General features: G+C 42.6%; 1 protein-coding gene across 4 annotated transcripts in view; it reads left to right on the forward strand.

The window, feature by feature from the left end:
* LOC106562976 (disabled homolog 2-interacting protein) overlaps nt 1-27,275 on the forward strand; it is a 256,858-nt gene that overhangs the window by 55,120 nt on the left and 174,463 nt on the right. Inside the window, exon 1 of one of the 4 annotated variants that reach the window (XM_014128141.2) lies at nt 4,110-4,301. The exons of the other annotated variants lie outside the window; for them this stretch is intronic. The gene's annotated coding sequence lies outside the window, so the exon portion shown is untranslated. Of the gene's footprint in view, nt 1-4,109; nt 4,302-27,275 lie in introns of those variants that run through there. 4 annotated transcript variants of the gene reach the window in all.

Here is a 27,275-nt window from a genome sequence, read left to right on the forward strand (position 1 = left end):
CTTCAGTCAATAAGTATTCAACCACTTACAGTTTCAGGATAAAAAAAATAATTGAATGGTGCTAAGCACAGGCAAAATCCTAGAGGAAAACGTGGTTAAATCTGCTTTCCACCAGACACTGGGAGAGGAATTCACATTTCAGCAGGACACAATAACCTAAAACACAATGCCAAATCTACACTGGAGTTGCTTAGCTGTTCCGGACGACTGTGTGATCACGCTCTCCGCAGCCGATGTGAGTAATACCTTTAAAACGGGTCAACATTCACAAGGCCGCAGGGCCAGACGGATTACCAGGATGTGTACTCCGAGCATACGCTGACCAACTGGCAAGTGTCTTCACTGACATTTTCAACCTCTCCCTGTCTGAGTCTGTAATACCAACATGTTTCAAGCAGACCACCATAGTCCCTGTGCCCAAGTGTAACCGATGTGAAATGGCTAGTTAGTTAGCGGTGGTGCGCGCTAATAGCGTTTCAATCGGTGACGTCACTCGCTCTGAGACTTGAAGTAGGGTTGCCCCTTGCGTTGCAAGGGCCGCGGCTTTTGTGGCGCGATGGGTAACGATGCTTCGTGTGGTGTCAGTTGTTGATGTGTGCAAGGGTCCCTGGTTCGAGCCCGGGTTGAGGCGAAGAGAGGGACGGAACCTACACTGTTACATTGGTGCCGTGACCCGGATCGTTGGTTGCTGCGGAAAAGGAGGAGGTCAAAGGGGGGGTGAGTGTAACCGATGTGAAATGGCTAGTTAGTTAGCGGTGGTGCGCGCTAATAGCGTTTCAATCGGTGACGTCACCCGCTCTGAGACTTGAAGTAGGGTTGCCCCTTGCGTTGCAAGGGCCGCGGCTTTTGTGGCGCGATGGGTAACGATGCTTCGTGGGTGTCAGTTGTTGATGTGTGCAAGGGTCCCTGGTTCGAGCCCAGGTTGGGGCGAAGAGAGGGACAGAACCTACACTGTTATATTGATGCTGTTGACCCGGATCATTGGTTGCTGCGGAAAAGGAGGAGGTCAAAGGGGGGGTGAGTGTAACCGATGTGAAATGGCTAGTTAGTTAGCGGTGGTGCGCGCTAATAGCGTTTCAATCGGTGACGTCACTCGCTCTGAGACTTGAAGTAGGGTTGCCCCTTGCGTTGCAAGGGCCGCGGCTTTTGTGGCGCGATGGGTAACGATGCTTCGCGGGGTGTCAGTTGTTGATGTGTGCAAGGGTCCCTGGTTCGAGCCCAGGTTGGGGCGAAGAGAGGGACGGAACCTACACTGTTACACAAGAACACTAAGGTAACCTGCCTAAATGACTACTGACCTGTAGCACTCACGTCTGTAGCCATGAAATGCTTTGAAAGGCTGGTCATGGATCACCAGCACACAGAAACCCTAGACCCACTCCGATTTGCATACCGCACCAACAGATCCACAGATGATGCAATCTCTATTGCACTCCACACTGCCCTTTCACACCTGGACAAAAGGAACACCTTTGTGAGAATGCTGTTCATTGACTACAGCACAGGGTTCAACACCATAGTGTGCTCAAAGCTCATCACTAAGTTAAGGACCCTGGGACTAAACACGTCCCTCTGCAACTGGATCCTGGACTTCCTGACGGGCCGCCCCCAGGTGGTAAGGGTAGGTAACAAAACAGCCGCCACGCTGATCCTCAACACGGGAGCCCCTCAGGGGTGCATGCTCAGTCCCCTCCTATACTCCTTGTTCACTCATGACTGCACGGCCAGGCACGATTCCAACACCATCATTAAGTTTGCTGATGACAGAACAGTGGTAGGCCTGATCACCGACAACGATGAGACAGCTTATAGGGAGGAGGTCAGAGACCTGATCGTGTGGTGCAAGAACAACAACCTCACCCTCAACGTGATCAAGACAAAGGTGATGATTATGGACTACAGGAAAAGGAGGACCTATCACTCCCCCATTCTCATCGACGGAGCTGTAGTGGAGCAGGTTGAAAGCTTCACGTTCCTTGACGTCCACATCACGAACAAGCAAGCACACCAAGACAGTCGTGAAGAGGGCACGACAAAACCTATTCCCCCTCAGGAGACTGAAAAGTTTTGACATGGGTCCTCAGATCCTAAAAAAGGTTTTACAGCTACATCATCAAGAGCATCCTGACAGGTTGCATCACTGCCTGGTATGGCAACTGCTCGGCCTCCAACCGCAAGGCACTACAGAGGGTAGTGCATACGGCCCAGTACATCACCGGAGCCAAGCTTCCTGCCATCCAGGACCTCTATACCAGGCGGTATCAAAGGAAGGGCCTAAAAATTGTCAATGACTCCAGCCACCCTAGTCATAGACTGTTCTCTCTGCTACCGCACGGCAAGCCATTCCCGGAGCTCCAAGTCCTAAATAGCTTCTACCCGCAAGCCATAAGACTGCTGAACATTTGTTTTGTCACTGCTGCTACTCGCTGAAGTGCATAGTCACTTCACCCCTACTGTACCTACATGTACAAATGACCTCAACTAACCTATACCTCCACACACTGACTCAGTATCGGTACCCTCTATATATAGCCTCGTTATTGTTATGTTAACGTGTGACTTTTTTAAAACTTTAGTTTATTTGATAAATATTTTCTTAACTCCTCTTGAACTGCACTGTTGATTAAGGGCTTGTCAGTAAGCATTTCACAGTAAGATCTACACTTTTTGTATTCTGCGCATGTGACAAATAAAGATTTTATTTTATACACTAGCTAGAACCTTTTCATAGTGCATCTGGTAAGACAAAAAGGTTCTGTGTATGTTTGGTGGGACGTTGATGGAATAGTCTCCTAGTCCACAGAAATCTGGGCACATTCATGTTTTTGCCACATTCCCATGAAACACGTCTAGAACATTAATATCTTAAGTTCTGAGAACATCGTAACCACGTTCTGGGTAGGTTCTATTTGACATTAAGGGAATGGTTTCTTAGAAACATTCCAATGAAAACGTTAGTTAATGACCTAATGAGACACTTAAGGGAACGTTCTTTAAAGTTGTGGGAACATTTGTTTTTACCTGGGAGGAGACATTTGAAGCAGCCTAATCAGATAAAAAATATTGTGGCTGACTGTGTTTATGCTACATATAAACGGTAATATATTTGAAAAGTTAAATGACAATTATGTAGGCTGTATTGAAGCATTCGGTTCGAAGTATGTGAGGAATAGCCGCTCCGATTGGAGAAGAGGCAGAGCACGTGTTAAGCTTTCCTGAATAACTGGGACTGTCGGGAGCATATGTGTCCACATTATTATAGGACTACTTAGGAGAATGATGATCTGCAACAGACAGTGCATCTTGGTATCAGAAGTAAAAAATACAACCAGACTGGCCTGCTACTGTGCCTTTCTAGACTTTTGTACTCATTTGAAAGCAATAATGCAATTATTCATTGCATTTTGGTGTTGTAGGCTAGTCTACGTAGGATAATTGCATATTCCTTAAACAAGATACACAGGGGTGCTTTTTGAGCTGCATGTCTCATGTCTTCACAGTTCTTTCATGAGCAGTGATGCATCTGGCCTCTCCGCTGCCTATCAGCTATTCCTATTTGTTCTTGTGGATTCATATTGAAAATTGATGTAGCTTTGAATGCTTTTTATGTGTGGTATGATTGCTTGTTAGCCTATTGCAGATCTGGACAAGCGATCCACCTTCCACTATTGTCACTATGAATGGTGGATAGTGGGCAGGATAGACTAGTAGACTATATTGACCTGTGGTATAGTAAAAGTTAGCACATGGAAAATCGTAGTGAATAAGGGAAGTACCAAAACACCTTGATATAGGGGAGGAGCACCAAGTAGATGAGGACATTTGGCTAGGATGAAAGACCTTACATATTAAAACCTGAAAATGAGTGAATGTAAAGCAGAGAAAAAATGCAATACCCTCGCCTGTGCTCAAAACAAAACACAAAGTTTGACAACCATCCCCTATTTTGGACTAAATTTTGAACCGTCCCTTAATTCCAAGGCTTGAAAATGGGAAAGCAAGCAAGAGGGGATGAGGTAGGGAAAGAAAAGTGTGTGTGAGAGAGAGAGAGAGAGAGACAGAGAAACAGAGAGACAGAGAGAGAGAGAGAGACGCACACACTCTCACACACTCCCTCAGACCACTGCAGCTGAGTGAATGGAGTGGATCGGAGCAGAGGCAGAAGCAGAGTGATAGAGAGAGAGGGGGAGAAGGGAGGGGAAATCGTTCCTTGTTACTACTTGTTGCTCTTGCCTTTCCGTGCGGAGCGTTGAGGATGATATTCCCTGTGTTTTCCTGGCTGGAGTGGGAGCTTGTCTGAGGTAAGAAACTCGCAGCTTTTACCATTTACTGCTGCTGTTTCTCAGGGTGAGAGGGAAGTAGAGAAGGAGGAGACAGGAGGTAAAACGGGGCTAGTATTTCAATCCAGAGTTTGAGGGGGTTTCTGTGGGAATGCTGGCTTTGTGGAGCGGGGGAAGAGAGGGAGGTGTGGAGGGAAGTGTTTCACGTGCCAGAGAGAACAGAGCTACACTCCTCTGAGTAAAGAGGAAGACAGAGAGTCCCCACTGAATGAACAGACTGGCCCCTCTCTAAGAAAAGACAGAGTGAAAAACGGAGGGAGAAAAAGACTGAAAGACACAAAGGGTCCGTTACATGTGTTTAACAACTCTGTTCTCTTAGTAGGACAAAACAGGAGCAGTGAAACACTTTAAAATGGACAGTGGAAATTCTAGCTCAGCTCTCTTTCTCTTTCTTGACTACTGTATGCGGTGTTTCTCCATGCTGTCTCGAGTCTCCAGTTCTCTAATTAATGTTGCTCTCTCTCGCTGGTGTGTTGTTCTGGATATCTCCAGTTCTCTAATTAACGTTGCTCTCTCTCTGGTGTGTGTTTCTGGGTAGCTCTGTGTGGTTCAAGACGGCTCCCTGTTTATAATCTGGAGTGTGGAGTCACATTTCAACACAGTGCAGTGAGGAGGGAAGAGAGGAGAGGGTGGTATTTAACTACTTTAGCAGTCTCATTCCCACATGTATCAAGTCTGCAGGATTACTGTGTCTACTGCCTGCCTACAACCAGAGGCTGTTTCCTTGACAACTGTAGATAACTCATATAATCATACACGCTACCTCTACTATTTTATTATTATTAATCTTGCTGCCTAGTCACTTTACCCTTGACTACATGTACATATCTACCTCAACTACCACCGTATCCCTGCACATTGATATGGTGCGGATGCTGACCGTATGTAACTTACAATCTTGTGTGTTTTATTTCCTGCTCGCTTTTATTTTTGGTCTGACCTAGTGTTGAAAGTTGGATTTTCTATTTCGCACCTTTGACATTGAACACAGACGGCATTGTTGAGGAAGAGCCTTTAAGTAAGCATTTCGCAGTGCGGTTTACACCTGTGGTATTCTGCTCATGTGACAAATAAAACACCAACTCACTTTAGCATGTAGCACTAACTAATTGTAGCGCTTAGCTCATCATCATGTCTCTCTTTACAACTGTTAATACTGTATGTTACAACACCTCAACCCAAAAACTAGATCATCAACCCAACCAGCATGAACGTACTGCAATCTCAGTAATGACAGTGTTTCTGATTGACATAAATATCATTTTGGTGTTTAGCATGTCATTCCCAGCAAATGCAAGCACTCTTGTGACTTTCACAGCTTTTGACATTTAGCGTAAGTAGCCTATTTTACATCAAAAGTAATTCAAGGCTTTATATCATGTGTTGTATACCATTTGAGGACTTATCAAGCCTTTATGCTGTATCATGTGGCATGGATTTTAGCCACCCTAGTCTAGTTGTCATGGTGATATGTTCTGTCCATTTCGGTCCTTGTCTAGTGTACTCTAGTTATTGTTGTGATACCGTATGTTCTCCTCGACCCTGTCTCTTGATCAGCGCTGGCCAGGGCCGGGCGGTTGGTTGTTATTGTTGTCCTATTAATAGTGTGGGCTGAGCCGGCAGGCAGGCAGCTGAGAGGGGAGAAGCCCGGAAGGGAAGGGAAGGAAGTGGCCTTGGAGCGGCCAGCCAGCCGGAAAAGAGGGATTACTAGGACCACCGAGCGGGAATTATGGAATTACAGAACAGCGTCCCGAGGTGATGGGAATCAGTGAAGTGAACGGGACCGTAACGGAACATCTGATGTAGATCTGGCGTTACTCTTAGTGAGGTGGAACTGAACGCTACAGAACACAGAGACTGGGGAGGATATGGTCTGGTACACTATATCCTCTGGAGAAATACTCAGCATGGCTGCAACCTGAAAGGAGCAACAGCAGAGGAATCAGACTCAAATCATCTTAACTTCAACATTCAGATTTCTATTAGCTGCTGTTTATCCAGGTGTCACATCAAAGCCAATCAAGCTTTACTTGAAGTGCATTTCAAGTATCTCAATAATCACTGTTTTGCTCTTTAAAATCGAAACAGTCAAAGAAAATATGAATAAAGACTGCTCATCTCTGTCACAGAGGTAGCATACTACTCTCAACAACCCGTCTGTCCTTGCTTTTGTTCCATAGCTGACTTGGAGGCGATAAACTCTTAAGTGGTCTGACAGTGAAAGCGACAGATAAAGAATGGTTGATTGAGTAGTCTGATAATCCGCTTCGGTGTTTGTCTAAGGAGATGAGATGTAGCCACATAGCTCTCCTATCTCTTCCTTTTCTTTCATTCCACTTTCCATTCATCCATCCCCCTCTTCTCTCACTCCCTCATCCCTCTCTTGATGGGTTCCTAAGAAATGTCAGATGAATTACCTGTTGCCTGAGGATAGTGGAATCTACAATCTGGTGTTTGAACTTGTCTGGTAACCCTTGTTTTATGGTCTATCTTACCTCCATGCCAGTAGACCATTACGACTTACCATTGGTCAACATTATCAACATCATGTAATGGATTTACACGTCAGATGTTTTATTGTATATAACGTACATAGATCTTACGGTATGTAGAGTAGTGAATCAAGAGGCCTTTTTTACTTCCTCCCTCCTTTCCCAGACTTCATTGCTGTGTTGATTGCGAGGTCTGTGACTTGGTGTGTATGTGTAGAGACATGTCAGGTGTGCTGCAGCCAGCTGCACCATTGTGAAACTGTGTGTCTCTTGCAATTTACTCTTGCTCCACGCTTTGTCTTGAACGTACTTGTTCAGGACATTGTGTGTTGATGCATGAGAAATTAGAGATTCGATTTCTATCTAAATATGGATAGAGTTTATTATCCATGAGACAAACATGTTAACTTTTCCCTAGAGGATCAGTAAGGATATAGAAAGATATTGTGGGGGGTGATTAGAGTGCTGCTATAGTAGTGTTGGTTATGAAGGTACACAAATGTGTGCTGATGTCCAGTGAAAAGTCACAACCTATGGCTGTTCACACTCAAAAATGTGGTTTCCTCAAGGGTTCTCTGGGATAGGTGAGGATTCTATGTGGAACCATAAGGACTCAAAGAACCCTCTGAGTTCTTCAACGGCTCTTTACAGTTCACAAAAGGGTTCTTTGCTCTTTTAGTGATAATTAAAATGTAGGTAAGGTGGCTCATTTTAATATTTTGGGGGGTGGTTTGCACACAGCTCTTTTTGTGTAACCTTGAATGAGAGCGTCAATCCAGTTTATTTAATGTGTGGTGTTACGCTGTTACCTATTATATATGACTATGGCCAGGAATGATGTCTTGTGAAAGACTCATTTATGGTCTTGTGTCAATTGAAAATGGTTGACTAAACCAGTCAGTGGCGCTCTCCTCAACTTGTCAATAAACACAATAATAACATTGTTGACAATTTAATATGGCTAACCTGAATAAAACAATCTGTATGGTTCCTCAAAAAGGTCTACCAAGAGTGTTTCAGATTGAGAAAGGTTCTTTATTTGAACCATTCTGCATAAAGGTTCTATAAAGAACCATAAAAAAGGGTTGCAACCGTAGGAGAACCTGTTTTTGGTGCTATATAGAACCTTAGGAAAGGGTTCTTTATAGCACTGTACAGGTTCCTTTTAGAACCTTCAAAAAAGGGTTCTATATAGCACCAAAAAGGGTGCCGCTATGGTTACAAGCCAAAGAACCCCTATCTGGCACTATTTAGAACCATTATTTTGAGTGTGTTGGGTGTACATTAAAAGCTCAGAGTTTTATAGACAGGCTTCCATTTGGGCTGTGTGAATGGGGGCCCTCCCTCCCTCTCCCACTCTGCCCTTTGACCTGGCCCCCTCAACAAAAGGTGTAATTGCTGCTGGTCGTAAACCACCGTGGAACAGAAAGAGAGAGGAGAGTGATATACTGTATGTCAAAATCAAATCAAATTTGTAGCAGATGTATTTGTGGGTGTAACGAAATGCTTGTGTTCCTAGCTCCAACAGTGCAGAAGTATCTAACAATTCACAACAATACACACAAATCTAAAACTAAAAGAATGGAATTAAGAAATATATAAACATTAGATTGAGCAATGTCAGAGTGGCATTTACAAAAATACAGTAGAATAGAATACAGTATGTACATATGAGATGAGTAAAGCAGTATGTAAACATTATTCAAGTGACTAATGTTCCATTATTAAAGTGGCCAGTGATTCCAAGTCTATGTATATAGGGCAGCAGCCTCTAAGGTGAAGGGTTGTGCAACCGGGTGGAAGCCGGCTAGTGATGGCTATTTAACAGTCTGATGGCATTGAGATAGAAGTTGTTTTACAATTTCTTGGTTCCAGCTTTGATGCACCTGTACTGACCTTGCCTTCTGGATGGCCTTCCTGTGACATCGGGTGTTGTAGGTTTCCTGGAGGGCAGGTAGTTTGCCCCTGGTGATGCCACCCTCTATAGAGCCCTGTGGTTGCGGGCAGTGCAGTTGCCGTACCACACAGTGGTTGTGCATCTGTAAAGGTTAGTGAGGGTTTTAGGGGCCAAGACAAATGTATTCATCGTCCTGAGGTTGAAGAGGTGCTATTGCGCCTTCTTCACCACACTGTCTGTGTGGGTGGACCATTTCAGTTTGTCAGTGATGTGTATGCCGAGGAACTTGCAGCTTTCCACCTTCTCTACTGCAGTCCCGTCGATGTCGATAGGGGCGTGCTCCATCTGCTGTTTCCTGAAGCCCAAGATCAGCTCTTTTGTTTTGTTTTGTTGATGTTGAGTGAGATGTTATTTTCCTGGCACCACTCTCCCAGGGCCCTCACCTCCTCCCTGTAGGTTGTCTCGTCAATGTTGGTAATCAGGCCTACTACTGTTGTGTCATCTGCAAACTTAATGATTGAGTTGGAGGCGTGCTGGCCACGCAGTCATGGGTGAACAGGTAGTACAGGAGGGAGCTGAGTATGCACCCTTGTGGGGCCCCTGTTGAGGATCAGTGAAGTGGAGGTGTTGTTTCCTACCTTCACCACCCGGGGGGGCCCGTCAGGAAGTCCAGGACGCAGTTGCACAGGGCGGGGTTCAGACCCAGGGCCCCGAGCTTAATGATGAGCTTGGAGGGTACTGTGGTGTTGAATGCTGAGCTATAGTCAATGAACTCTGTTCATTGACTATAGTGTGCAGTGCGATGGCGATTGCATGGTCTGTGGATCTATTGGGGCGGTAAGCAAATTGAAGTGGGTCTAGGGTGTCAGGTAAGGTAGAGGTGATATGATATGATCCTTAGCTAGCCTCTCAAAGCACTTTCTTGGGTACAGGAACAATGGTGGACAACTTGAAGCAAGTGGGGACAGCAGACTGCGATAGGGAGAGATTGAACATGTCTGTAAACACTCTAGCCAGCTGGTCTGCGCATGCTCTGAGGACGTGGCTAGGGATGCTCTCTGGGCCAACATCCTTGCAAGGGTTAACACGCTTAAAAGTCTTACTCACATCGGCCACAGAGAAGAAGAGCCCACCAGTCCTTGGTAGTGGGCCATGTAGGGGGCACTGTGTTATCCTCAAAGTGGACTATGAAGGTGTTTAGCTTGTCCGGAAGCAAGACATCGGTGTCCACAACGTGGCTGGTTTTCCCTTTGTAGGCCGTGGTTGTCTGTAGACCCTGCCACATATGTATCCTGTCTGAGCCGTTTGAATTGTGACTCCACTTTGTCTCTGTACTGACGTTTTGCCTGTTTGATTGCCTTATGGAGGGAATAACTACACTGTTTGTATTCGGCCATATTCCCAGTCACCTTGCCGTGGTTAAATGCGATGGTTCGTGTTAAAGGGTTTTGCGCAAATGCTGCCATCTATCCACGGTTTCTGGTTTGGGTAGGTTTTTTAAAAAGTGTGTGATAATTCTACAGCAGTCTCTGCAGCATACGCTCAAACCGGTTTGATTAGAATGCTCATTTAGAACGTCCAGTTTCGATTGACGCAACAGTCAGCATTTAAACTAGCCACAGTTTTTTCACAGAAACATTTTGCACAAACACAGTCCTTACAAAGTTATATCCTGAATGTGAGCAGTTTATTTTTGGACGCAGTGTTCAGACATTCACAGAAGTAGTGACAGCATACACAATCATCCAAACTGGAAAATGTAGGCTACATTAGTCCTAGCGTTAACTGAGGAAAGATTGATGTAACACAAATGGTCATATTTAGAAAATTCTCGGCTGTCAGAAACCACAATATGAATTAGCTAATAGCAATTACTATTTATAATTCATCACATCACGGGTTTGCTCTCCATTGATCAAAATAATTGAGTAAAACACTTTCTAGAAATTGAAAGTAATCCGACGATGGGTAGTTTGTGCATGCCGTCATGTATTTTTTTTTCGCGTCAACCAAAGATAGTAAGAGGAGACAAGATGAGTTTGGTCTGTTTGCAGTATGCATGTTGAAGGGGGTTGTCATCTACAATCATTCACTTCCAGAAGTTTACCCTTCACCTCATTATAACATCTTTGGTCTGACAGACATTTACCTGACACCCAGATTGCATTGTATAATGTCAACTAACATGGCGCCACACATAGCTGGCAAATAGCTTAGCATTAGCTCATCATAATCAGTACAACCTTCAAAAAAGTATTTTAAACACATCATAGGTGTCCATTACAATCTATGCAATAGTCGGAATGCATTATTTGTCACCAGCACTTTAAAACATGTGAATAAAACTGTAAATACATTATGCTCCATACATACATACATACATACATACATACATACATACATACATACATACATACATACATACATACATACATACATACATACATACATACATACTGTATGCTACAGTAGAAACGACAACACAATATACAGAAAATAAGACATTTACTTTGATAGGAACGCACACATGTCCAAAGTCATTATTTGCAAGGAAAACAACAAGGAAGGCAATGTGAGCGCTAGCCAGAAAATGTGCCAATTTGTGCAAGACTGCCCAAACGTCTGCGTACTTGATCTGCGGAAACATTGGTGAAGTGCTTGGGCTCTCCTCGAAGAGAGAAGTTTGTCTGGCTCAGTAAAGCCTCAAACATAAATTGTCTGCAACACTGAAATGGGCAACTTCTATGTTTATTAATGAGGAGGCGGAACACACCTCTATTCAAACTGCTTAACAATCACATTTTGGAACAGTATATGCATTCTGACATCACGTGCATAAAACAACTCATGCTGGGGCAACCTTGTGAGATATTTGGAACTCATGTGTGAAAAGGTTATTGATATTCACAGTGGGTACATCGCCTATACACTTCCTGATGAACTCAGTCACCGTATCTGTGTATTCGTCGATGTAATACTCAGAGGCTACCCGGAACATATCCCAGTCTGTGTGATCAAAACAATCTTGAAGCATGGATTCCGATTGGTCAGACTAGCGTTGAATATACCTTAGCATGGGCACTTCCTGTTTGAGTTTCTGCCTATAGGAAGGGATGAGCAAAATGGATTTCTGAGCAGATTTGCCGAAGGGAGGGCTGGGGAGAGCCTTGTAGGCATTTTGAAAAGTCAAGTATCTGTGGTCCAATGTTTTGCTTTGTTAAAATCCCCAGCTACAATAAATGCGGCCTCAGGATATGTGGTTTCCAGTTTGCATAAAGTTCAGTGTAGTTCTTTGAGGGCCATCATGGTGTTGGCTTGAGGGGGAGTATACACGGCTGTGATTATAACCAAAGATAATTATCTTGGGAGGTAATATGGTCGGCATTTGATTGTGAGGTATTCTTGGTCAGGTGAACAAAAGGAGTTGAGTTTCTGTATGTTATCACAGTCACACCCTGAGTAGTTAATCATGAAACATACCTTTCGCCTTTCTTCTTCTTGGTATTCCTGTCTGTGTCTGCTATAGAGAAGAGAATGTGTTTGTGTGTGTGCATAGCATTTGTTTGTGTATCTGTGTGTGTGAAAGGGTGCATTTAGCAATGTTTGTGTGTGTCAGGTTCTAGGATTGTGACTGAGTGTGTGTGTGTGGTAGTGTGTGTGTTTACACAAGAAGCTTGAGAGTCTGCGCTCCTCAATAAAATAATCAATTAGCTATTTCATACCCTTCTGCCCCATTTGAAAGAAGCAGCCTTAATGAACACTGTGTATCAACAGACTCATTGTCTTTCTTTTTTTAACTCAAAGGCCATGAACTCTTGAGCTGTGTGAAGTGGCATATGTTATGGCTAGTGTATGCTTGGTCTTGTGAGTGTATATTGGTTTAGAGTGTGTATTGGTCTAGTGTGCTGTTTGCTAGTGTGCTGTGTGCTAGTGTGCAGCCTCCAGGGAAAATGTTAGTTTTTTATTGATTGTGTTTACAGATGTAGGATCTTAATTTGATCACCCTGTTGCAGGAGAACTTTCCTGCAATGCAGGACATTTAAAACTTGTAGTGTATTTGAGGTTTAAAAGGGGTTCTAATCTTCGTAATTTCCACTTCCGAATTTTAGACTTGATTTTCACATATTAGTAATATATCAACCCCTACAAAAATGTCCATTAATTATAAAACACAAAATAATTAAAATTTCCTGTTGCTGCAGGATTATTTTCTTGCTGTCGCAAACTGGCTCAAATTAAGATCCTATGTCTGTAAGTGTTATGGTGTGGGGTGCTACCACAGTCTTCAGATCTAGCAGTCTTCAGGTTTCAGGCAAGCAAGTGCTGTAGTTGTGTGTGGGTTTGAAACAGTAGAAGCTGGGTGTCTAGGTTTGCTGGGCCTGGGTAGTGTGTGTGTGTGTGTGTGTGTGTGTGTGTGTGTGTGTGTGTGTGTGTGTGTGTGTGCGCATGTGTGTGTGTGCGCGTGTGTGTGTGTGTGCGCATGTGTGTGGATGGTAAGGAATGCACCGGTGTTGTTGTGCCATCATGCTGGGTTTGACATTTGTTTGCCTCTTTGACCTTGCCTCACTGTGGTTCACACACACACACACACACACACCCTTCTTCTGATTGTTCTGGACTGAGTTCCTAGGTGGAAAAACAGGAAAAGGCCAATGGAGACACATGTGCACAGACAGACAGACAGACAGACAGACAGACAGACAGACAGACAGACAGACAGACAGACAGACAGACAGACAGACAGACAGACAGACAGACAGACAGACAGACAGACAGACAGACAGACAGACACAGACAGACAGACAGACAGACAGACAGACAGATGTCAAACAATGTCAGACACACACAGTTTTAGATTTACACAAACACATTTAATACATACAGAAAGTCTAAATTGGACCAGATAGGGGTTATTTTTGCTTGTAACCAGACCAGACCCCTTCACCTTTTCCAGATGTTACGTTACAGACTTATTCTAAAATGGATTCAATAGTTTTTTTTCTACCCACAATACCCCATAATGACAAAGCAAAAACAGGCTTTTAGACATTTTTGCAAACGTATAAAAATTATAATAATGAAATATCGCATTTACATAAGTATTCAGACCTTTTACTCAGCACTTTGTTAACACCTTTGGCAGCGATGACAGCCTTGGGTGTTCTTGGGTATGATGCTACAAGCTTGGCAAACCTGTATTTGGGGAGTTTCTCCCATTCTTCTCTTCAGATCCTCTCAAGCTCTGTCAGGTTTCAAAATCAAATCAAATTGTATTTGTCACATGCGCCGAATACAACAGGTGTAGACCTAACCGTGAAGTGCTTACTTACAAGCCCTTAACCAACAATGCAGTTCAAGAAATAGAGTTAAGAAAATATTTACAAAATAAACTATAGTAAAAAATATATATATATTAAATTACATAACAATAATGAGGCTATATACAGGGGGTACTGGTGTGTGCCGTTGGATGGGGAGCGTCGCTGCACAGCAATTTTCAGATCTCTCCAGAGATTTTCGATCGGGTTCAAGTCCGAGCTCTGGCTGGGCCACTCAAGGAGATTCAGAGACTTGTCCTAAAGGCACTTCTGCGTTGTCTTGGCTTTGTGCTTAGGGTCGTTGTCCTCTTGGAAGGTGAACCTTCACCCCAGTCTGAGGTCCTGAGCAGGTTTTCATCAAGGATCTCTCTGTACTTTGCTCCATTCACCTTTCCCTCGATCATGACTAGTCTCCCAGTCCCTGTCGCTGAAAAACACCCCCACAGCATGATGGTACCATGCTTCCACGTAGGGATGGTACAAGGTTTCCTCCAGACGTGATGCTTGGCATTCAGGTCAAAGAGTTCAATCTTGGCTTCATCAGACCAGAGAATCATGTTTTTCATGGTCTGCGAGTCCTTTAGGTGCCTTTTGGAAAACTCCAAATGGGCTGTCATGTGCCTTTTACTAAGGAGTGGCTTACGTCTGGCCACTCTACAATAAAGGCCTGATTGGTGCAGTGCTGCAGAGATGGTTGTCCTTCTGGAAGGATCTCCCATCTTCACAGAGGTACTCTGGAGCTCTGTCAGAGTTGGGTTCTTGGTCACCTCCTGGCCCTTCTCACCCCGATTGCTCAGTTTGGCTGGGCAGCCAGCTCTAGGAAGAGTCTTGTTGGTTCCAAACTTCTTCCATTTAAGAATGATGGAGGCCACTGTGTTCTTGGGGACCTTCAATGCTGCAGACATTTTTAGGTACCCTTCCCAGATCTCTGCCTCGACACAATCCTGTCTCGGAGCTCTACGGACAATTCCATTGACCTCATGGCTTGGTTTTGCTCTGGCATGCACTGTCAACTGTGGGACCCGATATAGACAGGTGTGTGCCATTCTAAATCATGTCAAATCAACTGAATTTACCACAGGTGGACTCCAATCAAGTTGTAGAAACATCTCAAGGATGATCAATGGAAACAGGATGCAACGGAGCTCAAGTTCGAGTCTCATAGCAAAGGGTCTGAATACTTATGTAAATAAGGTATTTCTATTTTTATTTTTAAATCATTTGAAAAAAATCCTAAACTTTTTTTTTGCTTTGTCATTATGGGGTATTGTGTGTAGATTGAGGGGAAAAAAACGTTTTAATCCATTTTAAAATAAGGCCGTAACGTATCAAAATGTGGACAAAGTGAAGGGGTCTGAATACTTTCCGAATGCGCTGTAGAACAATTTTTAAAGGTTCAATAAAGAACCATGCTCATAAGGTTCTAAATTGAACCTGTCCGGTGCTATAAAGAACCCTTTCCTACGGTTCTATGAAGAACATGAAAACAGGTTCTATATAGCACCAAAAAAAAGGGTTCCGCTATGGTTACAACCCTTTTTGGGGCTATATAGAACCTTTTTTTATGGTTCTTTATAGAATCTTTATGGAGAATGGTTCCATAAAGATATGTAGATCCTTTTGAAGAACCACAGGTTTTTATATTCAGGTCAGCCATATTATATTGTTAAGATTCCGTAGGTGTTATTTTTGTGTTAATTGACAAGCTGAATCAAGTGAGTTTCCTCTGGAACAGCTGGGGGTCCCTGAAGAGATAATTGAGAACCACTGACTGATTTAGTCAACCACTTATAGACTGTCTGCCTTAATTTGAGGATATTTTCATCCATATCGGGTGAACTGTTTAGAAATGACAGCACTTTTTGTACATAGTCCCCCCATTTTACGGAGTAAAAGTATTGGGTCAAATTCACTTATATGTGTAGTCAAGTACTAAAAAGTTAAGTGTTTGGTCCCATATTCATACGCAATGACTACATATCAAGCTTGTGACTCTACAAATTTGTTGATGAATTTGCTGTTTGTTTTGGTTGTGTTTCAGATTATTTTGTGCCCAATAGAAATGAATGGTAAATAATGTATTGTCATTTTTTGTCACTTTTATTGTAATTAAGATTAGAATATGTTTCTAAACTCTTCTACAAAAGAAAGTCACAGACCCACAAATATCATATTATATTATATATATATATATATATATATATATATATATATATATATATATATATATATATATATATATATATATATATATATATATATATATATATATATATATATATATATATATATATATATATATATATATATATATATATCATAACACAACACATTACATAAACTGGAATGACACTCACTCGCGGTTGCACAAAATAGCTGTGTGCAAACCACACTCCAAAATACTCTAATAAGTCGCTCCCCCCCATTTTAATTATCACTAAAAGAGAAAATAACCTTTTTCTGAACTATAAAAAAAACATTGAAGAGCTTAAAGGGTTCCACATAAAACCATCACCCTTCCCGAATATAATTTTTTGGTGTGTACTCTCTGTCCTTGTTTCACCTTAGTGAGGCTTATAATATACTGTAGTGGTGAAAAGATCGAACCAGGTCCTGTACCGGTATAGAAGTGAATCATAGGTCATTAGTCACAGGGAAGAGAGGACTTCCTGAAACTGACCGTAAACTAACCGGGTGAATTCTCCTTTCATAGCTTTACAAGCATGGCATGGCCCACTCTTTCTAATAGTCTGACACACACATAGACACAAACACACAGACACAGGGGGGCAAAGAGCTGTTAGGAAGAGAGCTGTTGACAGGACTAACTGTCCCCTGATGTCAAGCAAAACTAGTTGTGTGGCTGTAGATACTCTGTGAAAGGGAGGTTAGGGGGCAGAGGCAGGAAATGTGGGTTGTTTTTACCACCCTGCTTCTCAAACAGGGCTGTGTGTACGTGTGAGTGAGTGTCTGAAATAGGGGTAGTTTTTTTTACGACCCTGTCTCTTACACAGGTCTGTGTGTGTGTGTGTGTTTGCGTGTGTGTTTGCGTGTGTGTTTGCGTGTGTGCGTGTTTGCGTGTGTGTGTGTGTGTGTTTGTGTTTGTGTGTTTGCGTGTGGCTATTCAGGGCAGGAGATTTAGAGTCGAACACACAGAAGGGGAGTTGTTATTTTCGACAGGGCAGTCTAGACACACTGTAGTCGTGTGTGTATTCTTAGGAGTACACAGCAATACACACACTCTGCCCTGTACCCTCAGTTTTTTTTATTTGACCTTTATTTAACATGGCAAGTCAGTTAAGAACAAATTCTTATTTACAGTGACGGCCTAGGAACAGTGTTCAGGGGCAGAACAACAGATTTTTACCTTGTCAGCTCGGGGATTCGAGTGCAGTCAGTAATGTCTGAAATGACAGTGTATAAGCGTGGTCATAATGACAATGGGACATTGTAACTAACAAGCACAAACATTGGGACTTAGGTTGGTTTCCTTGGCAACATTTGGAATGTCCAGGTGTCAGGGATGTTGGGGGAGGGGGGGGTTGTAAGGGGATAGGGCGAGAGGAGGGGGAACCTTGGAGTGAAACACATTTTTCCCCTCTTTTCTGTTTCCTGCGCAGAACAAATTGTCCTTACACCTTCACAGACAGCTCTGCCTAACAGAGGAAACTGTGTGTGCGTGAATGTGTGTCTGTGTGTGTTTGTGCGTGTGCTTGCATGTGTGTGCTTACATGTGTGTTTATGCAAGTGTGAGCATGTGTGAAAGACAGTAGGGCAATACCATATGGAATGTGTGTAGACATGTTGACGTGTCATAAATACATCATGAGCAAATGCCTTTGTACTTCAGGAAACTGCACTCCTTAAGCAGAAAACGTTCAAGGAAAGTTATCACTGATGTCACGGAGCACAACAATTAAGCTGTAGAAATGATATATAGGTCTATTGGAAAAATATATTCACACACAATATTTTCTCTATCATATCAGTATGTCCACTCAAAAGTGGAAAGCATTTGCTGTGGTATTCCATGCCCTTGCAAACTGACTTGAGTAGGAAGTGAAATGGAAATCAAAACCACCAAACTTTATTCATATTAATATTCGGCGCTCTTATCCAGAGCGACTTAGTGAGGGCTTACATTTACGTCACCCATGGGACTCAAACCCACAACCCTGGCGTTGCAAGCGACATGCTCTACCAACTGCGCCACACGGGACACTTCTCTGCTGTAGCGGTTGATCTTGTCACAGGGTTTATTGATGCCAACCCTAGGCTCGACCGTAGTGTATATTGTGACTGAAACTAGGCTGTGTTATACAGTGTGTAGTGACAGAGCAGAGGGGAGACCAGACTAGAGCTTGCAGAAGGACAGGCTAGGGTAGGGAGAAAAGGTCACAGGGGAGTGTTAATTGTGTATTTAGCATCACAATGGATGAAACTATGCAACTTACACACACACACACACACACACAAACTGGTAGTTTACTGAACTCCTAATGAGGACACTCTTCCCATCACCCCTTGTTTGTCTGGTGTGTGCGTGTCTGTCTCCCTAACTCCTCTCTCTCTCTCTCTCTCTCTCTCTCTCTCTCTCTCTCTCTCTCTCTCTCTCTCTCTAGTTGTGAAATATTCATCAGAGCAGAAGTCTTTTAGTTTGCTTCAATAATTCATCTATTTGTTGGTTTTATGGAAAACGTGCTGCTAGGCTTCAAATCCCACCAGCTAGAGGAACTGCACCAGCCTCTCATCTCTCTCTCTCTCACACACACACACACACACACATTTTTACATTTGACATTTTAGTCATTTAGCAGACGCTCTTATCCAGACTAATTTACAGGAGCAATTAGGATTAAGTACCTTGCATACACAGACAGTCTCTCACATCAAAAGAAGCACGTAATTATGTATACAGAGTCTCCAATTAAAAACACATATTTTGACCAATGGGTAAAATACTATGTTAATTGTGTAGATAATCCTCTAAGAAAATCAACGGTCCGAACTTCATGTCTCTATCATAATCCATTCAAAAGTTAGTTAGTTTTGATGTCTTCGCTATTATTCTACAATATAGAAAATCATTAAAAAAAATTAAGAAAACCCTTGAATGAGTAGCTGTGTCCAAACTTTTGACAGGTACTGTATGTGTTATGGCTTTACCCTGCTATATTGTGGATAAAGAGTTACTTGTCTAACAGAACACAGGGGGTGTTCTTTAATGCATGCCTCTCCAACACAATCCAGGTAGAATCAGGAATTCCTCAGGGAAGCTGTCTAGGCCCATTACTTTTTAAAATCTTTACTAATGACATGCTTTGAGTAAAGCCAGTGTGTCTATACATGCGGATGATTCAACGCTATACAGGTCAGCTACTACAGCGAGTGAAATCACTGCAACACTTAACCTCTTGGGGCTAGGTGGGACGCTAGCGTGCCACCCGTGGTGCACTCCATCAACAGCAGGTGCATTTCAAGAGCGGCAAATTTGAATCCAAATAAATGTCAAAATTCAAATTTTTCAAAAATACAACTATGTTACACCATTTGAAAGATAAACATCTCCTTAATCTAACCACGTTTTACGATTTCAAAAAGGTTTTACGGCGAAAGCATAAATTTAGAGTATGTTAGGACAGTACATTTACAAGAGTTGTGTGTAATGTTTTGTCAAGTCAAAGACAGGGTCACCAAAACCATAAAACCAGCTAAAATGATGCACTAACCTTTTACAATCTCCATCAGATGACACTCCTAGGACATTATGTTAGACAATGCATGCATTTTTAGTTCTATCAAGTTCATATTTATATCCAAAAACAGCGTTTTACTATGGCATTGATGTTGAGGAAATCGTTTCCCTCCAATAACCGGCAGTCAAGTCAGCGTCACAAATTAAATAATTAAAATTAGAAAACATTGGTAAAATATTATATTGTCATTTAAAGAATTATAGATTTACATCTTTTGAACGCAATCAACTTGCCAGATTTAAAAATAACCTTACTGGGAAATCACACTTTGCAATAATCTGAGCACTGCGCCCAGAAAAATACGCGTTGCGATACAGACTAGACGTCATGTTGGGGAGACCTAAAATCGAAAATACTATGTAAATAATCCATTACCTTTGATTCTCTTCATCAGATGTCACTTCCAGGTATCACAGGTCCATAACGAATGTAGTTTTGTTCAAAAAAGCTCATCATTTATGTCCAAAAATCTCCGTCTCGTTAGCACATGATGTAAGCCAGCCGGACTTCTCGTCATGAATGAGGGGAAAAAATATATTTCCGTTCGTTCAAACATGTCAAACGTTGTATAGCATAAATCATTAGGGCCTTTTTAACCAGAACATGAATAATATTCAAGGTGGACGAATGCATACTCTTTTATAACGTATTGGAACGAGGGTACCCAACATGAACTAGCGCGCCAGGTGTCTAATGGGACATCAACGTTCCATGGCTCTTGTTCGGTCAGATCTCCCTCCAGAAGACTCAAAACACTTTGTAAAGGCTGGTGACATCTAGTGGAAGCAATAGGAAGTGCCAAAATATTCCTAAACCCCTGTGTTTTTCAATGGGATAGGTTTAAAGTCAATACAACACATCAGGTATCCACTTCCTGTCAGAAAATGTCTCAGGGTTTTGCCTGCCAAATGAGTTCTGTTATACTCACAGACACCATTCAAACAGTTTTGGAAACTTTAGAGTGTTTTCTATCCATATATAATAAGTATATGCATATTCTAGTTACTGGGTAGGATTAGTAACCAGATTAAATCGGGTACATTTTTTTTATCCAGACGTGCAAATGCTGCCCCCTAGACCCAACAGGTTAACAAAGAGCTGCAGTCAGTTTCAGAATGGGTGGCATGAAATAAGTTAGTCCTAAATATATCAACAACTTAAAGCATTGTATTTGGGATTAATCATTCACTAAACCCTTAGTCTCAACTAAATCTTGTAATGAATAATGTGGAAATTGATCAAGTTCAGGAAACTAAACTGCTTGGAGTAACCCTGGATTGTAAACTGTCATGGTCAAAACATGTTAATGCAACAGTAGCTAAGATGGGGAGAAGTCTGGCCATAATAAAGCGCTGCTCTGCCTTCTTAGCAACACTATCAACAAGGCAGGTACTACAGGCCCTCATTTTGTCACACCTGGACTACTGTTCAGTCGTGTGATCAGGTCCCACAAAGAAGGACAGGAAAATTACAATTGGTTCAGAAAGGGGCAGCACGGCTGGACCTTAAATGAATGATATGTATGTCAATCTTCCATGGCTCAAAGTAGAGGAGAGATTGACTTCATCACTACTTGTTTTGGTAAGAAGTATTGACATGCTGAATGTACCGAGCTGTCTGTTTGAACTACTAGCACACAGCTCGGACATCCATGTATACCCCACAACACACGTCACCAGAGGTCTCTTCACAGTCCCCAAGTCCAGAACAGCACTACATAGAGCCATGGCTACATGGAACTCTATTCCACATCAGGTAACGGATGCAAGTAGTAGATTCAGATTTTTTTTAAACAGACAAAAATACACCTTATGGAACAGCGTGGACTTTGAAGACACACACAGGCACAGACATAAGCATACACATGATAACATACACATGGATTTTGTATTGTAGCTTTGTGGTAGTAGAGTAGTGGCCTGAGGGCACACAATGTGTTGTGAAAAGTGTTATGAAATGTAATGTCGTATTTTTTTATTGTATACAACTGCCTTAATGTTGCTGGATGCCAAGAAGAGTGCAGCTGCCTTGGCAGCAGCTAATGGGGATACTTAATAAATAAAGAGACACACACTGTGACACACACTGTGAGTTGTGAAGTGAAGGTCTGCCGATGTTTTGGACACTTTTGGTGAAGATGTGCTTTGTCAAGAAGGTGCTTTCTGTACCCATAAGTATCTATATATTCATGACCTACAGTATGAAGTGTGTGTGTGTGTGTGTGTGTGTGTGTGTGTGTGTGTGTGTGTGTGTGTGTGTGTGTGTGTGTGTGTGTGTGTGTGTGTGTGTGTGTGTGTGTGTGTGTGTGTGTGTGCGCGCGCTCGCGCGTGCGCATCTCAGTTAAGATAGCTATTGTATCTGACTGACGGTGGGACCACCACTATAGGGTTTTTCATTAGAACCCAATGGAGACAGGAGTCCCAGTATTGCTGTCTCTGAATGTAATAGAATACAAAACAAACACAAAGAAAGACATGGTTGGACATGTAGTTGATCTTTCTATACTGTCCTATAGCCCTTTTTTGGTATGCAGTCTTCGTGAAAAAGATGGGCACTATATATATTACAAGCTTGGGTATGTCACGGGACGCATTGCGGTGCTGCTCAGTGTTGCATAATCATCTCTCTCTCTCTCTCTCTCTCTCTCTCTCTCTCTCTCTCTCTCTCTCTCTCTCTCTCTCTCTCTCTCTCTCTCTCTCTCTCTCTCTCTCTCTCTCTCTCTCTCTCTCTCTCTCTCTCTCTCTCTCTCTCTCTCTCTCTCTCTCTCTCTCTCTCTCTCTCTCACACACAGAATGACGCGTGCCTTTTAGATTAGCAGGAAGGCCAAGGTTTGTTTCCTTATCTCATAGTAAGACATATAATGATAGCAAAAATAGGAAAAGAAGAGAGGGGGTGTCTTGTGTTGGGAGTGTGGGGAGCCCCATTCTGAGTTGTCCTGGTTGGTGGGTAGTGTTCGCTGATTGGGGCTTTCGTTCTTTAATGGCTTTGAATCTCTCTCTGTACAATCATCAGTTGGACCCTGCGATAGCCCTGTGGTAGTTGGACCCTATGTTAGCCCTTTGGTAGCTGAAGGACTCCGTGGTGGCTGTGGTAGATGTATGACCCTGTCGTAGCTGGATCTTGTGCTGGCTGCACAGGTTGTAGTGCATGTATCGTGTTTCCATGTGGTTCTTTGAATCAGAGTGGCCCACCAGACCAGAACAGTGTAGGGTAGAGATAAGAAAGCAGCTCAGGCCCACAGGGAAGACCACTGGCTGTGTGGACAGCTCAGAATCAGCCTCTCTGCCAACCCTGCGTACAGTGGAGTCTCCTCAGAACAGGAAGGGGAGGACCATCCTCCTCAGTGAATTTCAAATAAATACAAATTGTGAAACATTAAAAAAGTTATCCTTTTTAGATAAAACTATACTTAACATACTCACATGTCACCAAATAATTGATTAAAACACAGTTTTGCAATGAAGGTCTACAGTAGCCTCAACAGCATTCTGTAGGGTAGCACCATGGTGTAGCCGGAGGACAGCTTGCTTCCGTCCACCTCTGTGTACATTGACTTTAATACAAAACCTAGGAGGCTCATGGTTATTACCCCATTCTATAGACTTACAAAGTAATTATGACAGTATCCGGAGGACATCCTAAAACCTATCAGAGCTCTTGGAGCATGAACTGACATGTTGTCCACCAAATCAAAAGATCAGAAAATTAATCTAGTACTGAAAGCATAAGCTACAGCTGGCTAACACTGCAGTGGAAAATGTGTTGAATGAACAAGCAAAGTGATCATGCTGATTATATGTGGCTGCTATGAAAGTGAACCGTGTTTATGTGTGATCAGGCGTGTATTCGTTCTGCCGATTCTGTTAAAAAAAAAAAGTTTCTTGAAACAGGGATAAACAAATCAAAATCATCAAATTGTGTTGGTCACATACACATGGTTAGCAGATGTTATTGCGAATGTAGTGAAATGCTTACCTTACATAGCTGAATTTGTCCAATAGAAACTCTTGTTTGCAACTGTTGGATTAACCTCTATGGGCTAGGTGGGACGCAAGCGTCCCACCCGTGGTGCACAACATCAACAGCAGGTGCATTTCAAGAGCGGCAAATTTGAATCCAAATAAATGTCAAAATTCAAATTTTTCAAACATACAACTATTTTACACCCTTTGAAAGATAAACATCTCCTTAATCTAACCACGTTTTACGATTTCAAAAAGGTTTTACGGCGAAAGCATAAATTTAGAGTATGTTAGGACAGTACATTTACAAGAGTTGTGTGTAATGTTTTGTCAAGTCAAAGACAGGGTCACCAAAACCATAAAACCAGCTAAAATGATGCACTAACCTTTTACAATCTCCATCAGATGACACTCCTAGGACATTATGTTAGACAATGCATGCATTTTTAGTTCTATCAAGTTCATATTTATATACAAAAACAGCGTTTTACTATGGCATTGATGTTGAGGAAATCGTTTCCCTCCAATAACCGGCAGTCAAGTCAGCGTCACAAATTAAATAATTAAAATTAGAAAACATTGGTAAAATATTATATTGTCATTTAAAGAATAATAGATTTACATCTCTTGAACGCAATCAACTTGCCAGATTTAAAAATAACCTTACTGGGAAATCACACTTTGCAATAATCTGAGCACTGCGCCCAGAAAAATACGTGTTGCGATACAGACTAGACGTCATGTTGGGGAGATCTAAAATCGAAAATACTATGTAAATAATCCATTACCTTTGATTCTCTTCATCAGATGTCACTTCCAGGTATCACAGGTCCATAACGAATGTAGTTTTGTTCAAAAAAGCTCATCATTTATGTCCAAAAATCTCCGTCTTGTTAGCACATGATCTAAGCCAGCCGGACTTCTCGTCATGAACGAGGGGAAAAAATATATTTACGTTCGTTCAAACATGTCAAACGTTGTATAGCATAAATCATTCGGGCCTTTTTTAACCAGAACATGAATAATATTCAAGGTGGACGAATGCATTCTCTTTTATAACGTATTGGAACGAGGGTACCCAACATGAACTCGCGCGCCAGGTGTCTAATGGGCCATCATCGTTCCATGGCACTTGTTCGGTCAGATCTCCCTCCAGAAGACTCAAAACACTTTGTAAAGGCTGGTGACATCTAGTGGAAGCAATAGGAAGTGCCAAAATATTCCTCAGCCCCTGTGTTTTTCAATGGGATAGGTTTAAAGGTAATACAACACATCAGGTATCCACTTCCTGTCAGAAAATGTCTCAGGGTTTTGCCTGCCAAATGAGTTCTGTTATACTCACAGACACCATTCAAACAGTTTTAGAAAAGTTAGGGTGTTTTCTATCCATATGTAATAAGTATATGCATATTCTAGTTACTGGGTAGGAGTGGTAACCAGATTAAATCGGGTATGTTTTTTTTATCCAGCCGTGTCAATACTGCCCCCTAGCCCTAACAGGTTAATGATTACACCCTAGATCAGCTAGATACAGGCAAGAGTGTGCAAGGCGGTATTGAATGTGTCACTGTCTGTCACCTTGATTGCTTAAAGTTTCTCTCGGCCTGTGCAACCTATGTTATAATCTTTCATTCATATGCAAGGTTGTAGCAACCTCATGATGGGTATAGGGAAAATGTGTGTATCGTGTAGTAATCTAAACCTATCAATGTTACATTGAGCTAGGTGAACGCAATATGAATGAATGTCATCCAATATGCTGTAATAGAAATATGGCCATGCCCCCAACAAAAATCGTGCTCTCTCATCTTAAACGGCACCGATCGCCACTGCCTGTGTGTCTGGTTTCTCTAGGTCTAAGCACACAGTTTCCCGTGTATATCAAGAATGGTCCACCACCCAAAGGACATCCACCCAACGGCAGGTCAGTGGCCGAAAACAGGTCATTTATGAAAGACGACAAAGGAGACTGACAAGGAATTGTGCAGAGCAACAGACGGGCTAGAGTTGGTCAACTGACAGTCCAGTACAACATTGGTGGCCAAAGACCCATAACAGAATGCGCAACTCGTTGTACCTTGACACGAATGGGGTAAGGCAGCCAACGACCTTACAGAGTTCCACTTCTTTTGGCAAGAAACAAGAAACTGTGATTGCAGTTGTCTAAGGAACGAAAAACACTGAACAGTGGAGAATTGGAAAAACATTGCCTGGTCTGATGAATCCCAGTTTCTGCTGTTTCATAATGATAGGAGAACTAGGGTACGGAGAAAACCACATGAGTACATGCATCCATCATACCGCGTCAACATTGCAGGCTGGTGGTGTGATGTTGGGGGGTGTGTTTTCATTGGGTCCCTTGATAAAAGTGGAGCAATGTTTGAATGCCACAGGATATCTGAACATCATTGCCAATCAGGTGCATCCCTTCATGGCAGCAGTGTATCCGTTTGCAAAATCTTTTTTTTTCAGCAGTATAACGTCCCACGCCACAAGGCTAGGATTGTCCAGGAATGGTTCCAAGAACATGAGAGTGAATTCAGCGTTCTGCAGTGGTCTACCCAGTCACCAGATCTCAATACAATTGAACATCTGTGGGACGAGATCGAATGAGCTATTCGTAGTAGAGATCCGCTACCAGCCAACTTGACACAACTATGGGAAGCATTGGAGTCAACATATGCCAGCATCCCTGTAGAACGCTTTCGACACCTTGTAGAGTCCGTGCCCAGACGAATTGAGGCTGTTCTGAGGGCAAACGGAGGTGCAACTCAAGATTAGGAAGGTGTTCCTAATGTTTTGTACACTCAGTGTACGTGCCGCTTCTAGCCAAATCTGTGGAAGGCTTTGATGGTGTTAAGGTCTGAACATGAATCAATCTTAATTATTTGATAACTCACTATCTCCTTATAACTCACTATCTCCTTTAATTGCCCTGTCTGCGCATTAAGCAGAAAGCTTGTTAGTGGCTTTGAAATCTTTAGGGATGTCCTTCTTCATCGCTAGCTACTCTCTAGAGTTGCAATGCTTAGCCTTGCTCTCTTTCTCTCTCCCTCTCTTTCGCTCTCACTCTCTCTCACACACACACACACACACACACTTGCACAAACCCAATCGTCAGTCCGTTAACTGACCGAGCAGATCCCAAAGTGGTTCAGTCCGACGGTTATCAGTCAGTCATTGACCATTACTGTGCCAGTTAACTGGAAACCACCAACACTGACCATTAACCGTCGTTTGTGGGCACAACCAATTAGCTAAGTACACTGACTATTGACTCAGTGTAACAGAGTCTAACCATTAACTTGGAGGTCAGAGGTATAGTTCCAGAAGGATCTAACCCTATGGCCTGAAGATAGGCTACTGGACCTACATATGAAACATGATGACACATGGTACATCGCAAGACGGCAAGGGACTACAGTTCGCTCTCTATATAATATAATTTTAAGTCTCAGATGGCTCAGTGGCCACTGGGCAGGGTGTGTTGAGGAAGTCGATAATTATCTC

This window comes from Salmo salar, chromosome ssa11 (genome assembly GCF_905237065.1).
Source record: "Salmo salar chromosome ssa11, Ssal_v3.1, whole genome shotgun sequence".
Taxonomy (NCBI): Eukaryota; Metazoa; Chordata; class Actinopteri; order Salmoniformes; family Salmonidae; genus Salmo; species Salmo salar.